Genomic DNA, 14102 nt, shown 5'->3' with positions numbered 1-14102 from the left:
TCCTTCTCTCCCTTCCTCCCTCCCTCCTCCCCTCCTTCCCTCCCTCCTTCCATCCCTCCCTCCCTCCTTCCCTCCTTCCCTCCCTCCTTCCATCCCTCCCTCCTTCCCTCCCTCCCTCCTTCCCTCCCTCCCTCCTTCCCTCCTTCTCTCCTTCCTTCCTTCTCTCCTTCCTTCCTTCCTTCCCTCCCTCTTCCTTCCTTCCTTCCTTCCCTCCCTCCCTCCTTCCTTTCTTCCTTCCCTCCCTCCCTCCCTCCTTCCTTCCTTCCTTCCTTCCTTCCTTCCTTCCTTCCTTCCTTCCTTCCTTCCTTCCTTCCTTCCTTCCTTCCTTCTTTCCCTCCTTCCTTCCTCTGTCTTTCCTTTACATTTATTTTCTTTTTTCTTTTTTTGGTCAAACCTAACAGTGGTCTGAGTTTACTACAGCTTCTACTCCTGTTTGGATTCAATGCAAGCAAAGTGACTACTAACCCTCTGTGCTAGCTCTAGAACTTCCTTTCATACATTTATCATGATCATTAGATTCTCTAATTACAACTTCTGAGGGGATTCACCCATCTCTGGTTGGTGACTCACTTTCTGTATCTGGTGCTGCTTCATTTTCTCCAGGAAGAAGTTGACCTCTCTCATAATTGTCCCAGTAAAGCTGCCAGACATGTCATCCCACCTCTAGAATCTAGAGACATCCATCTCAAACTCAATCCAGTCCCTCCTGTTTACTCTCCTCGTGAAACTCCAAAAAAGTAAAGTTGATACATTTTACCTACAAATCCCTCTGACTGTCTTGGACTACTGAGTCTAAGAAAGTTGATGTGTTTCTTGATCATCCAACTCTTCTTAACACACCAATCGATCAACTCATGAAGGAATAAAAGTTAAGTTCCAGACACACACAACTATCCTTTAATATTTCAGGATTTTGGTTTAGTTATTGTGGATGGATCCTCCCAAATATGCTAATGATGTCTGGACAATAGTCCCAGAGATAATCAGTCAAAAAGGAAGACCTCAAGATTCTATTCTGATTCACTCCAGCAGTTCCCTGGAGACTCAGGGTGGGATAGAGGTTTTCCTTTCTAAGAGAAGGAAGACTCTATTTTATGTCACCAAATACAAGAATATTTGATGCAAGTATACATCCTTCAGCCAGCTCTTGGTATACAAATAGCATCCAATTCCTGCTTTACTCCTCTAGACTGTTTGTCTAGATATATAAGAACAATATGACATTTGTACTGAAGACTTAAGTACAAGTAAGGATTTGGACAGAGGGAAATTGAATTCCCATTTCTCCTTATCAATTACTAGGAAACACTTCATCTAAACCATCTTACAAACTGCAGCATCCTGCTACATAAAAATCAACTGCACTCTGAAAATTAATCCTGTGTTTACAGTTCTGAAAAGGCTCAGGAAGGGAAAGAGTAAACTGTTTCCCTTAGCCAGGAAACATAAACCACACCTGCAGTCCAAAAACTTGTCAAGAACCACCAAATGTCCTTCAAAATGCTCCAAACAACATTATTATTTGTGAGCAGTGATCCAATCTAGTGTTACTGTGATGCCGTGAACCCCTTTAACAATCCTACCAGTTCTACTTCCCCTCCAATTTGATTCCTACCTTCAATTTGGTTCACTTCAATACATTTTTTCTTCATGGTATTTTTAAATCAGAAGTCCTGGAGCCAATTTTTAGTCTGGACACATCCAGGAACCAGCAGAACCTTTTCACATGGTACTAGATAGACTTATCCAAGTCTTGGTTTGAAACAATATTTGTCTTGAACCTAAAATTGCTCTTTTCCATCTGAATTTTTCAAGATTGCTTTCAAAGTGGCTATATGGTATTTGAGCATGAGTGCTCAGCATAGTTTACCACTTTCACATATCAACTCTGGCACTGATCATAAAGAATCTTCCACAACAGCTATTAGAACTTTTGACTCTGAGTATCAGAAATGTTAGATTTGGCTATTTTTGTTTAAAACCATATGAATTCTTACTGTTCTATCAATATAATGAAGTTCAACACTTTCTTTGAAACCTAAATGATCATGATTCTTCAACCTACATAGCTCTTAAAACAGTAAAAGTACATTTATGTTAGTACTACTTGTCTTCACTAAACTCAACCTCACTTACTCAAGAATCTATGGATAAAGATTCAAAAGAAAAGACAAGATATTTATAAATGGATGATAAAATATTAAACAAAATTTTATGAGATCGGTAAAGTAGTTATGACAGGAAAGTGTTACCACTATAGTTATATAAGTAAAAAAGAATAATGTCTAACATTTAGCCAAATCCATTCCAAGAAACGAAAAGGAAAAGTTTGGGTGAAAAGCACCTTTCTGGACAACTAAATGATAATATAAAACCATAATAATCAAAATAGCAAGCTACTGAGAGCTTTTCATAGCAGTACAATGCTATGCTATATCATATAACTTTTTCATACCAAATAAGAACTCATCATAAAAATTCCTAGATTATATCTTGACATGCATCTTAAGATACTAGAAAATTATCAGTAACAAAGGAAGTCAAATGTAAGCAGACGGGGAAGGGATTCTAAAGCTTAGAGATCATTCAGTGAAATAGAAACTGCAATTTACATAATATCAACAAAATCAGATCTTCTATTTTGAAGAAGCATTTACTATATCTAAAAAGGAAAAAAAATAAGAACACTCTAGGTAAACAGCTGTAGGGTGTTTGCCTTACATACTGCCTACTGGAAAGAGAACCGGATTTGATTGCCTGCATCTCATATGATTCCCTGAGCCTGCCAGGGGATAGATATTTCTGATTGCAGAGCCAAGAGCAACCTGAGAGCTGCCACTGTGGCCCAAAAACCAAACAAGAAAAAAACAACTCAAGTAAACCATATCAAATCTGAAATTTAAAAAGTTATAAAAAATACCACAAAAATACACAAGATCATCTGAGATGACTATAATAGTGTTTGAGATAAAAGTGGGAAATATAGAAGGTATAAGTATTTTTTCTTAGAATCTTTAACCTCCCAAAAATAAGCCAGGAGGAAGCAGAACACCTGATCAATTATTAACAGAGACATCAAAATAATAATAATAATAATAATAATAATAATGTCTTCTACAAAGTACAAGGAGATAATACAATGTTTAGGACACAGGATTAACATGTGCCAGATACAAGTTCAATTTCAAGTATAACATAGTTTCCCAAGAAATTCAATGTGTGATCCTGGCAGTCTTGTGAACTAGAGTGGTCCTCATTCCTCCAGTACCATAGAATCTGATCAATATCTACTGTCGATGGTTACACTAACTTGCCTAAGTGTTTGGCAATGAATCACAGGCTCGATGTCTGGGTTCCTGAGCACCACCTATGATGCCCATCCTCAACCTCAATAAAAGAAAACACAACAACAACAACAAAAATCTAGGCTTTGCACTCGGGGACTCGTCTTGGAGGGCTCAGACAACCAAATAAAATGTCAGGCATTGAACCCAGATCACAAATGTCCTGTACAAATGCACTGTACAATAGCCCAGATCCAATTTCATTTCTTTCTAAAAAAAATCATTTCTTTCTGGAAAAAAAATCCTCTCAAGATTATAATATTATAACCACTCCTATTCAACCTAGCACTGGAAGTACTCGCTGTAGCGATTAGGCAAGAAAAAGATATCAAGGGAATCCAGATAGGAAAGGAAGAAGTCAAGCTCTCACTGTTTGCAGATGACATGATACTCTACTTAGAAACCCTAAAGACTCTACCAAAAAGGTTCTAGAAACAATAGACTCATATAGCAAGGTGGCAGGCTACAAAATTAACACACAAAAATCAATGGCCTTTCTATACATCAATAGTAATAAGGAAGAAATGGACATTAAGAAAACAACCCCATTCACAATAGTGCCACACAAACTCAAATATCTCGGAATCAACTTGACTAAAAATGTGAAGGACCTATACAAAGAAAACTATAAAACTCTGCTCCAAGAAATAAGAGAGGACACGCGAAAATGGAAACGCATACCCTGCTCATGGATTGGCAGGATTAACATCATTAAAATGGCAATACTCCCCAAGGCATTATACAGATTTAGTGCTATCCCTCTAAAGATATCCATGACATTCTTCAAAGAAGTGGATCAGGCACTTTTGAAATTTGTTTGGAACAATAAATACCCTAGAATAGCTAAAGCAATCATTGGGAAAAAGAATATGGGAGGAATTACTTTCCCCAACTTTAAACGTTACTACAAAGCAATAGTTATCAAAAAAGCATGATATTGGAATAAGGACAGGCCCTCAGATCCGTGGAATAGTCTTGAATACTCAGAAAATGTTCCCCAGACATACAATCACCTAATTTTTGATAAAGGAGTAGGAAATCCTAAATGGAGCAGGGAAAGCCTCTTCAACAAGTGGTGTGTTACAACTGGATAGCCACTTGCAAAAATATTGAACTTAGACCCCCAGCTAACATCATATATGAAGGTAAAATCCAAATGGATTAAAGTCCTCGATATCAGACCCAAAACAATAAGATATATAGAACAACACATAGTCAAAACACTCCAGGACATTGAGACTACAAGCATATTCAAGGAAGAAACAGCACTCTCTAAGCAAGTTAAAGCAGAGATTAACAGATGGGAATATGGGAATATATTAAGCTGAGAAGCCTCTGCATCTCAAAGGAAATAGTGCCCAGGATACAAGAGCCCCCCACTGAGAGGGAGAAACTATTCACCCAATACCCATTAGATAAGGGGCTAATCTCCAATATATACAAGGCACTGACAGAACTTTACAAGAAAAAAACATCTAATCCCATCAAAAATTGGGGAGAAGAAATGAACAGACACTTTGACAAAGAAGAAATACAAATTGCCAAAAGACACATGAAAAAATGGCCAAAGACACATCCCTAATCATCAGGGAGATGCAAATCAAAACAAAGATGTGATACCACCTCACACCCCAGAGAATGGCACACATCACAAAGAATGTGACTAAACAGTGTTGGCGGGGATGTGGAGAGAAAGGAACTCTTATCTACTGCTGGTAGGAATGCTGTCTAGTTCAACCTTTATGGAAAGCGATATGGAGATTCCTCCAAAAACTGGAAATCGAGCTCCCATACGATCCAGCTATACCACTCCTAGGAATATACCCTAGGAACACAAAAATACAATACAAAAACCCCTTCCTTACACCTATATTCATTGCAGCACTATTTACCATAGCAAGACTCTGGAAACAACCAAGATGCCCTTCAACAGACGAATGGCTAAAGAAACTGTGGTACATAGACACAATGGAATATTATGCAGCCATCAGGAGAGATGAAGTCATGAAATTTTCCTATACATGGATGTACACGGAATCTGTTATGCTGAGTGAAATAAGTCAGAGAGAGAGAAAAATGCAGAATGGTCTCACTCATCTATGGGTTTTAAGAAAAATGAAAGACATTCTTGCAATAATAATTTTCAGACACAAAAGAGAAAAGAGCTGGAAGTTCCAGCTCACCTCAGGAAGCTCACCACAGAGTGATGAGTTTAGTTAGAGAAATAACTACATTTTGAACTGTCCTAATAATGAGAATGTATGAGGGAAATGGAGAGCCTGTTTATAGTATAGGCGGCGGTTGGGTGGGGAGGAGGGAGATTTGGGACATTGGTGACGGGAATGTTGCACTGGTGATGGGTGGTGTTCTTTACATGAGTGAAACCCAAAGACAATCATGTATGTAATCAAGTTGTTTAAATAAAATATAAGAAAATACATAAAGAAAAAGGATAGTACATATAACCCAGTGAAATATCATTTCTGGAGGAAGAGAAATAGTACAATGGGTAACATATTTGCCTGCATATATTTGACCAGTTTTGATTGAGGCATCTTATGTGGTTCACTTAGTACTAATTGCTGAGTTAATAGGAAGCCTAGAGTCAGGAATATCATCATATGTTGCTCAAGAACAATAAAGAAAGAGAAGAAAAATCTGTTAAATTTTGAGTGGTTGGCTGAGGTTTTGGTAGAGTGGTGAAGAGGGAGTTTTAAGTCATACCCATCAATGCTCTGGACTTAATCCTGGTTCTGTGCTCAGGGATCATCATTACAGTGTTCAGGGGCCATATGCAGTGCTGGAGACTAACCACGAGTAGATGCATCTTAGGCAAGAATGTTAAGACTTAAGAATTAATATTAAGAATCTTTTAGACTGTCCCTAGTTTGAAGTAGTAATTCTTAATAATCAAATATATAAAATGATGTTAAATATATCATTATTATTGTAATTGAGAATTTTGGATTTTTTTATCAAACGAAATACATTATAATTATACACATTGAGTTATTCTTATAATAAGAATGATGTTACCTATTTAAGGATGTTAGAGCTCACTTCAACTACCATTTTGGGGTAGGGGCCAAACATAACTGTGATCAGGGACTACTAGTTTTTTTTTTTTTTTTGGCCACACCCGCTGATGCTCAGGGGCTACTCCTGGCTATGCGCTCAGGAGTCGCTCCTGGCTAGGAGGACCATATGGGACTCCGGGGGGATTGAACTGCGGTCTGTCCTAGGCTAGCCTTCGCAAGGCAGACACCTTACCTCTAACACCACTGCACCGGCCCCTTATGGTCTAGATCTTAGATGGCTATAAAGTAAAAGAAATAAGGTTGGGGCCCTGATATGCAAAGCATGTGCTCCAGCCCTTAACTATGTCCCTGTAAAAGGAGATAATAATTATAAGCTGTATCTTTTTTAGACATAATTTTTAAAATATTGATGTGTGAACAACAGCACAGTGGATAGGGCATTTACCTTACTACATGGTTATTTAGGATTTGATCTCTGCATCTCATATGGGATGTCCATCCCACACTGAACACCTCCAGGTGTGGACAAATAAACCAAAAAAGTTATTGTCATTTTTCTTATGATTTATTTATAGCTATGTTATTGTTAATACAGACTGTGGATATTTTTTCTACTAAATATGATTCTCTTGTCAGAAACCTCATGCACACATAAACTTTGCTTTATTTTGTCCTATTCAAGTATATTTTTGTGGAAGTTTCTGTATAAAATTTTGCTCCGTGCATTTTCTGATGTTTTTCTTTTTCTTTTCTTTTTTTTTTTTTTTTTTTTTTGGTTTTTTGGGTCTCACCCGGCAGTGCTCAGGGGTTACTCCTGGCTCCATGCTCAGAAATTGCTCCTGGCAAGCACGGGGGACCATATGGGACGCCGGTATTCGAACTGATGACCTTTTGCATGAAAGGCAAACGCCTTACCTCCATGCTATCTCTCTGGCCCCTTCTGATGTTTTTCTATAGCAAAAATCAATGAACGATGCCTTCTTGCATATAAATTTTTAACAACTGTTGTGTCTAAAACTGTCATTATTGATAGATTTTTTGCATTATTTGTAGGTTTTGTGTTTAAAATCAAAATGTTCCTTTAGTTCTCTTCCTTTTAATTATTACCTTGTTATTATTATTACTGAAGGGCTTCACTTTTTGATTTTTTTTAGAATAAGAATTTAATTTTATGTAAACCATCCTGATATAGTAAGAGGTTTGTTAGTTACACACTGCTACTTGGATTAGCTTGACTTTCTGGATCTACAAGAAATGAACTCTTGAATCGAATGATAGGACAGCAGCACCCCAGATGGTCCTCCCAGCCAACCAGATGTGATTTCTCCTCGAGTGCACAGCCAAGAAAAAGCCTTGAAAATCACCTCTCATGGTTACAAAACACAAACATGTCCCCCAAAATAAAACCCTATTAAACTTATTTAAGTTTATTGCAGAATTGTTACACCCCACTCAGGAAGGGCACACACATCAGAAGTGTTGCACTCCTGAAAAAGAATTATTTGCCAAAAAGGCCCGCTTACAGCAGTCAAATCAGTTGACCCTTTGCGTGGATTGTTTGGCCATAATTCTAAAACGTGGCTGTAACTATCTCTCTCTTTATTTTTGACCATTATTAGAAATCAGGCCTTAGTAATTCTTTCTAACAAAGGAGGACAGTACAAATCCCGCCAAAAGTCTCCCACTGACCAGCTCTCTGTGATCTCTGCTACCTTGGCGCCAGATCATGTTTTTACCAAAACTTAGCTCATAGTAAAGCAATTTTCAGTTTTCCCCAAAACTCTAAAACATTTCTCTCTCTTCCCACTTCCCTGAAAATTACCTGTTTTCTCCTGCTTACCCAAAACAAAGCAAACCCACAACAAAACTTCTTTTCACCTTCAGTATAGGCTCTTTAATATGCAGATTTTAGCCATGGGTTTTCATTCTGTTTCCCTGACCATCTCCCACTTTCTTTGATCTCCAAAATTACACCCCGAATTCCAGAGATCAACCCTTAAAAGTTACCCAGCTCAAAAAATAAATTTGTCTTCGTCTTTCTAGATGCAAGTCCCCATGCATTCTGTGTGGTCTCATTTATTTCATATTTCATAATTCATATTTTATATTTGCCTCTTTGTGCTTCCGCTTGACTCTCAGTGGGAAAATGAACTCACTAAGGTTATGCTTAGGAACTTTTTATCTCATTAGGATAAAGGTCCACAGCACAGAATGATAAAAAAAAGTTTTAAAATCTCATGTTCTGGTTTTAGAACAAGTATGGTTATTTATTTTATATGGTGTTCTAGCGGAATGGATCAAATAAGAACAACTGAAACTTACTTTCAAAAGTATAAAAATGGGCATATAATAAAAAGTATTATGCCATAATCCTTTTTCATTTTTCAACTCTGTCTGAACACATTTGAATTTGTCATTAGCACTTCAAAAAGCAATCACTGAATAAAATATATTCTCTATAATAAAGCACTGAGGTCATCAACATTTAGTCTAATTCTACTTCTTACATTTTAATTAATGTTTATATATAAAATATATATAGTCTCATTACCAGCAAACTTACTTTTGTTAAAGTTCTTCTCAAAACAGTCTCAACATAAGTTTAAAATATTTATGATTTAGGGGCTGGAGCTGTGGTGCAAGTGGTAGGGCATTTGCCTTGCCCACAGTTAACCTAGGATGGACTGTGGTTTGATCCCCCGGCATCCCATATGGTCCCTCATGCCAGGAGAGATTTCTAAATACATTTCTAGGAATAACCCCTGAGCATCATTGTGTGCAACCCAAATAGCAAAATATAAAATAAAATGAAATAAAACAAACCATTCATGATGTAGAGGCCAGAGAATTAATACATTGGTTAGGGCATTTGCTTTGCATGAAGTCTGATCCCTAGCATAGGACCCATGAGCACCTCTAAGAAAAACCCCTGAGCATAGCCAGGTATGACCCATATCATTTTTACTATAATATATGTATGATATACAAGCTGTTTCTAATCATAATTTAAAATAATCATTCTGTACAAGAAGTGGGTTTATGATATGCATGACACCAGTTCAGCATATCACAGTGTTAAAAGAAACAGAGAAGAAGTAGTAGATAAAAAGGGAGAAAAATAAAGAGAAGAAAAAGTGCCATAGAGGTAGACAGGGAACAGGGCAGGGTAGAGGAAAACTGGGAACATGGAGGTAGAACATTTGCACTGGTGAAGGAATGGATCTGGATTTTATATGATGGAAACTCTATCCCCATTTAGAGAGAGAGAGAGAGAGAGAGAGAGAGAGAGAGAGAGAGAGAGAGAGAGAGACAGAGAGAGACAGAGAGAGAGACAGAGAGAGACAGAGAGAGACAGAGACAGAGAGACAGAGAGAGACAGAGAGAGACAGAGAGAGACAGTGAGACAGAGACAGAGAGACAGAGAGAGACAGAGTGAGACTGAGAGACAGAGACAGAGAGACAGAGACAGACAGAGAGTGTGGGCCACACCTGGTGATGCTCAGGGTTTATTCCTGGCTATGCCCTCAGAAATCGCTCCTGGCTTGGGGGACCATATGGGATGCTGGGGATTTTACCCAGGTCCATCCTGGATCAACCATGTGCAAGGCAAATGAGCTATGGCTCTAGCCCTATCAATTGTGAACAATTTTCTTATAGTGATTCAATTACAGAATTTGTTTATAGAAAAAAAAGAAAAGAAAAGTGAAGAACTAAAACAATAAAATAATAGCTGTGTAGAAACTGTCTATAGTCACACAGCTTCTTCCTTTGACCCAAGCCCAGCATGCTATCACTATTAAATGCCACATTTTAGAGGCAATTATTCGCATAGGCTTTTTATTTTTCAAGGTACACTTAGTGATGCTCATAGGTTACTCCTGACTCTGCATGGATTCAGTTTTGGTAGTGCTGAGTGAGGGAATGCAGGGCTCACAATCATGATGGTTTCATTTAAGAAAGCACTCTACTTGCTGTAAAACCTCTCTGGCCTCATCACATAGTATTATTTTTGAATGATCTATGTATTCTAATGCAGATTCATTACCTTGATCACTTTTCTGTTACAAATGTGAACTGCTTTCCAATTTATTTTTAATGTAACCAGCTAACGATTTTTGTAATTCATTTGGACAACAGCACAACCTAGAGCTATAAAACTAACCAGTTAGAAGGCTACTGAATTACAAAAAAAAGTTTCAAATGTTTTCATATTTTCCCAGGAAACTATTATTTTATTTTCTCTATATCATAAAATTATTGGGTGAACTAAATAATAAAGTTTTTCTAAGAATTTATCAAATAACAGCTTACCAAATATTTGTAATATATCCAATAAATGTATTAAAGAGTCTAGAGTCGTCTGATAAGCTGTTTACCTGTCTATTCTCCCTGTTATTCACAAAAATTTCACAAATATTTGTGGAATAACCTTGCTGATGCTGGAATTCAGTTGTGGTGATCTACCATTTACTAGCCAGTGATAATTTTAATTACATATTTCCCTTTATATTTATTTTACACATTTAAATCTTTTGCATATTGATGTTTCCTCATCTACATGTTTTGTTAACTTATTCTAAACTTATAGGTGGAATAAATCTGGATGTCTTTTACCTAATAACTGCCTGGATACATATTTCTTCATGGAAGATCCAATTTAATTATAATAGGCCTTCTCAATGATCTCTGAATCGAAAAGAAAAGGAATATATAAAAAAATTCCATTGAAAGAAAATAAAGCCATCATTAGAAATGAAATATTGAACAGAATGACATTTTACTATGAACTATGGTTTAAGAAAATTCTACATCTTCCAATCTCATTCCTCCACAAAGCAAAACCAACCACTGCACTTCTCGACATATGTGCTGATCTTAGGACTCAGTCCTACGAATTTATATGGCTTGGGGACAAGAGACAGTTCAAGGGGCTGGAATACATGTACTATATGCTGGAGGCCTGGGTTTATTCTCTGGTCCTTCATGGTCCCCAGATTATCACCAGATGCAAACACAAAACACTAAACTTGGAGTAGCTCCTGTGTCCTGCCTGTGACACCCAAAATTAAATAAGCAAAAAGAACTTAAGCAGCTGAAATGATAGCATGTCACCAAGATATAAATGATATATATGATATAAATAACATTGTTTCAGTTTCCTAAATATGTAGAAAGTCAGCTGCTATTCCAGCAACCTACATCCAAGACAAATAATAATGAACTGTTAATGTTTCCTGCCAAAGGCACATGAGCACAATATCCTGGAACTAGTCCTCTAGCTATTAGATATTTGCAGCCACAAAACACCCCAGGTGTAATCCAGGAGAGTGGAATTCCTTAAATCACTACTAACTTCCTGAGACACAGAAAACTAAGAAATTTGGGGCTGGGAGCTGAGCCACTCTGCCTGTCAGGTGCTTTGCCATTGTGGCTGGGACAGGCAGAATGATGTGGAGTATCCTCTAATTCCACCTAACAATTAGAGGGCAATGCAGTAAGCCCTGTCCTAAAAGCAGGTCTTTGTTTTTGTTAAGTCTTCTAGGTGTTAAGGGAAGTCTCTTTTGAATATATTGATGCCGGAGTAGTGGTAGGATCTTCCCTGGATGGATTGGTTTTAGGTGATGTTATAGACAACCGTGGTTTGGGGTGAATGGAGAATTCCTATTCTTCTGAGGCCTGAGCCAGGTCATTATGACAATGATCAGGCTGTAAGGTCCCATTGCATTACAAGATTTGTGTGTTCCTATCTCTATTAGACAAGAACTTGTTTGAATGTATAGTATTTTCCCATTTTAATGTGCCTATGCAAAAGAGGAAAATGCCACATTGCATTATTGGTGCATATGGGGGCCTCTACAACAATTCCATAAATCCCCATGACTTGTTTCTAATATAAACTTTAAACTGAGGGACTCTTCTACCAGAATTCCTTATTGAACAGATCACAAAGAGAATAACAGACAAATAGAGGGGAAAATTGTCACTTTATAAGAGAATATTTAGTAAGAGTTATAGCTCTTAAGGAAATATAAGATATTCAAAAGACATATATGTGTCCTTTTTATATCTTTTGAAATAGTTGTAGAATAACAGTTAACAATTAAATGGGCCTCTTTTTTTTTAACACCTTGAAACCCTGCGCTCCAACTCAGCTGATGCAAAGAATGATGAAGAAACTAAAGAAGACACACCAGCTGGGAATATGGAGAGAAATCCTAGCAAATTCCAAGTCCTCCAAAGCACACAAACCCTATAATGAAGACATAAAATCAGCATTTAATGTCATAGCAATGGAATTCATGGAATCATTCTGCAAAGAAATTAAGAAATTCATATACAAATAATTCAACCAAATCAAAGAACTCTGTAAGAAGATGAGAGAATCCATAGAAATGGAACGAGAACAACAAAAGATTTTAGCAAGCTATAATAGCAATTACCCACTTAGAGAATCATATGAATGAACTTGAGGACAAAATACAAGCCAACAACAACAAAGTCAATAAAAAAAAAGAAAGACAAAACACTATAAAAATGTAAGGTATTTAATTAACAAAGACAAAATAAATAATCTATGCCTAATAGGCATACCAGAAGGAGAGGAAAAGGGGAAAGGGGAAAAACAAGTAGTAAGGGAAATAATAGCAAAGAATTTTCCCACTTTCTGAAAAGAGATTGCTGTACAAATCCAAGAGGTGAAGAGTACCAAACAAAATTATCCTAATAGATCAACACCAAGATATATAATAATTAAAATGTAATAAAACAAAGAGAGAGATAAGTTCTTCAAAGCAACAAGGAAGGAGAATGTCAAGTTCAAAGGAAAGAACATAAGAATCAAATCAAATCTTTCATTTGAAATAATTCAGACACAAATACAGTGGAATGACATATTTAAACTACTGACTGAAAGAAACATCAAATTTAGTCTACTATCCAGTAAGACTCTCATTTACATGGGGGGAAGGTTAAAAACTTTCTCAGACAGAAAAAAACTCTCAACATGTGATCTAAACAAAATGACTCAAAACGAACTGCTCAGCTATAAATTACACAAACAAAATTCCCAATTGTAACAAAAACAACAAATACTAAAACAACAACCCTGCACAATATAACATCACAATGACCTTCTCTGTGAATAATTTCCTTAAATGTCAGTGGACTAAAGTCTCCTATTAAAAGGCATGGAGTAGAGGACTGGAACAGGAAACAAAAAACAGATATCTGCTGCCTACAGGAAACAGACTAAAAAGTTCAGGATAATCATAGGCTGAGACTAAAAGAATGGAATTAAATTATACATGCCACTTGGGAAAAAAGCTGTTCATATATTTGTTCATATCAGAAAAAATTCCATTCAAAATTGTTTGAATTTTAGAATAAATTATGCCTCTTAAATTATTTTAGGAACAGGGTTACAGAGACCACTTAGCAAAGAGACTTTCAAGCAGTCAACCTGGGTTCAATCCAGGCACCACTTATGGTTCCAACAGGATATGTGTCCCCTAAATTGTGGCTGCAATATGTATCATTGTTATATATAACTATGTAAGCTTAAAATTTCACCAAGTGATCTGTGATATTGACATTTCCTCAGTGAATATTTGCAAACTTTTGGTCAACAAAAACGATTTAGTTTATTTTCATTACATCTCTGAAAAGCAATTTACCTTCTACTATTGAGTAGTGGCTCACAAAAGTCCTCAAGTGGCCCTGA

General features: G+C 36.8%; 1 protein-coding gene across 1 annotated transcript in view; it reads right to left on the bottom strand.

Annotated features, from left to right (window-relative positions):
- The window catches only part of LOC126004327 (complement factor H-like), a 104929-nt gene that overhangs the window by 26527 nt on the left and 64300 nt on the right, over nt 1–14102 (bottom strand). The window lies entirely within an intron of this gene.

The sequence above is a fragment of the Suncus etruscus genome, chromosome 3 (assembly GCF_024139225.1).
Source record: "Suncus etruscus isolate mSunEtr1 chromosome 3, mSunEtr1.pri.cur, whole genome shotgun sequence".
Taxonomy (NCBI): Eukaryota; Metazoa; Chordata; class Mammalia; order Eulipotyphla; family Soricidae; genus Suncus; species Suncus etruscus.
Note: the sequence above shows the minus strand (reverse complement) of the source record. Positions and strands in the feature narration are given on the sequence as shown.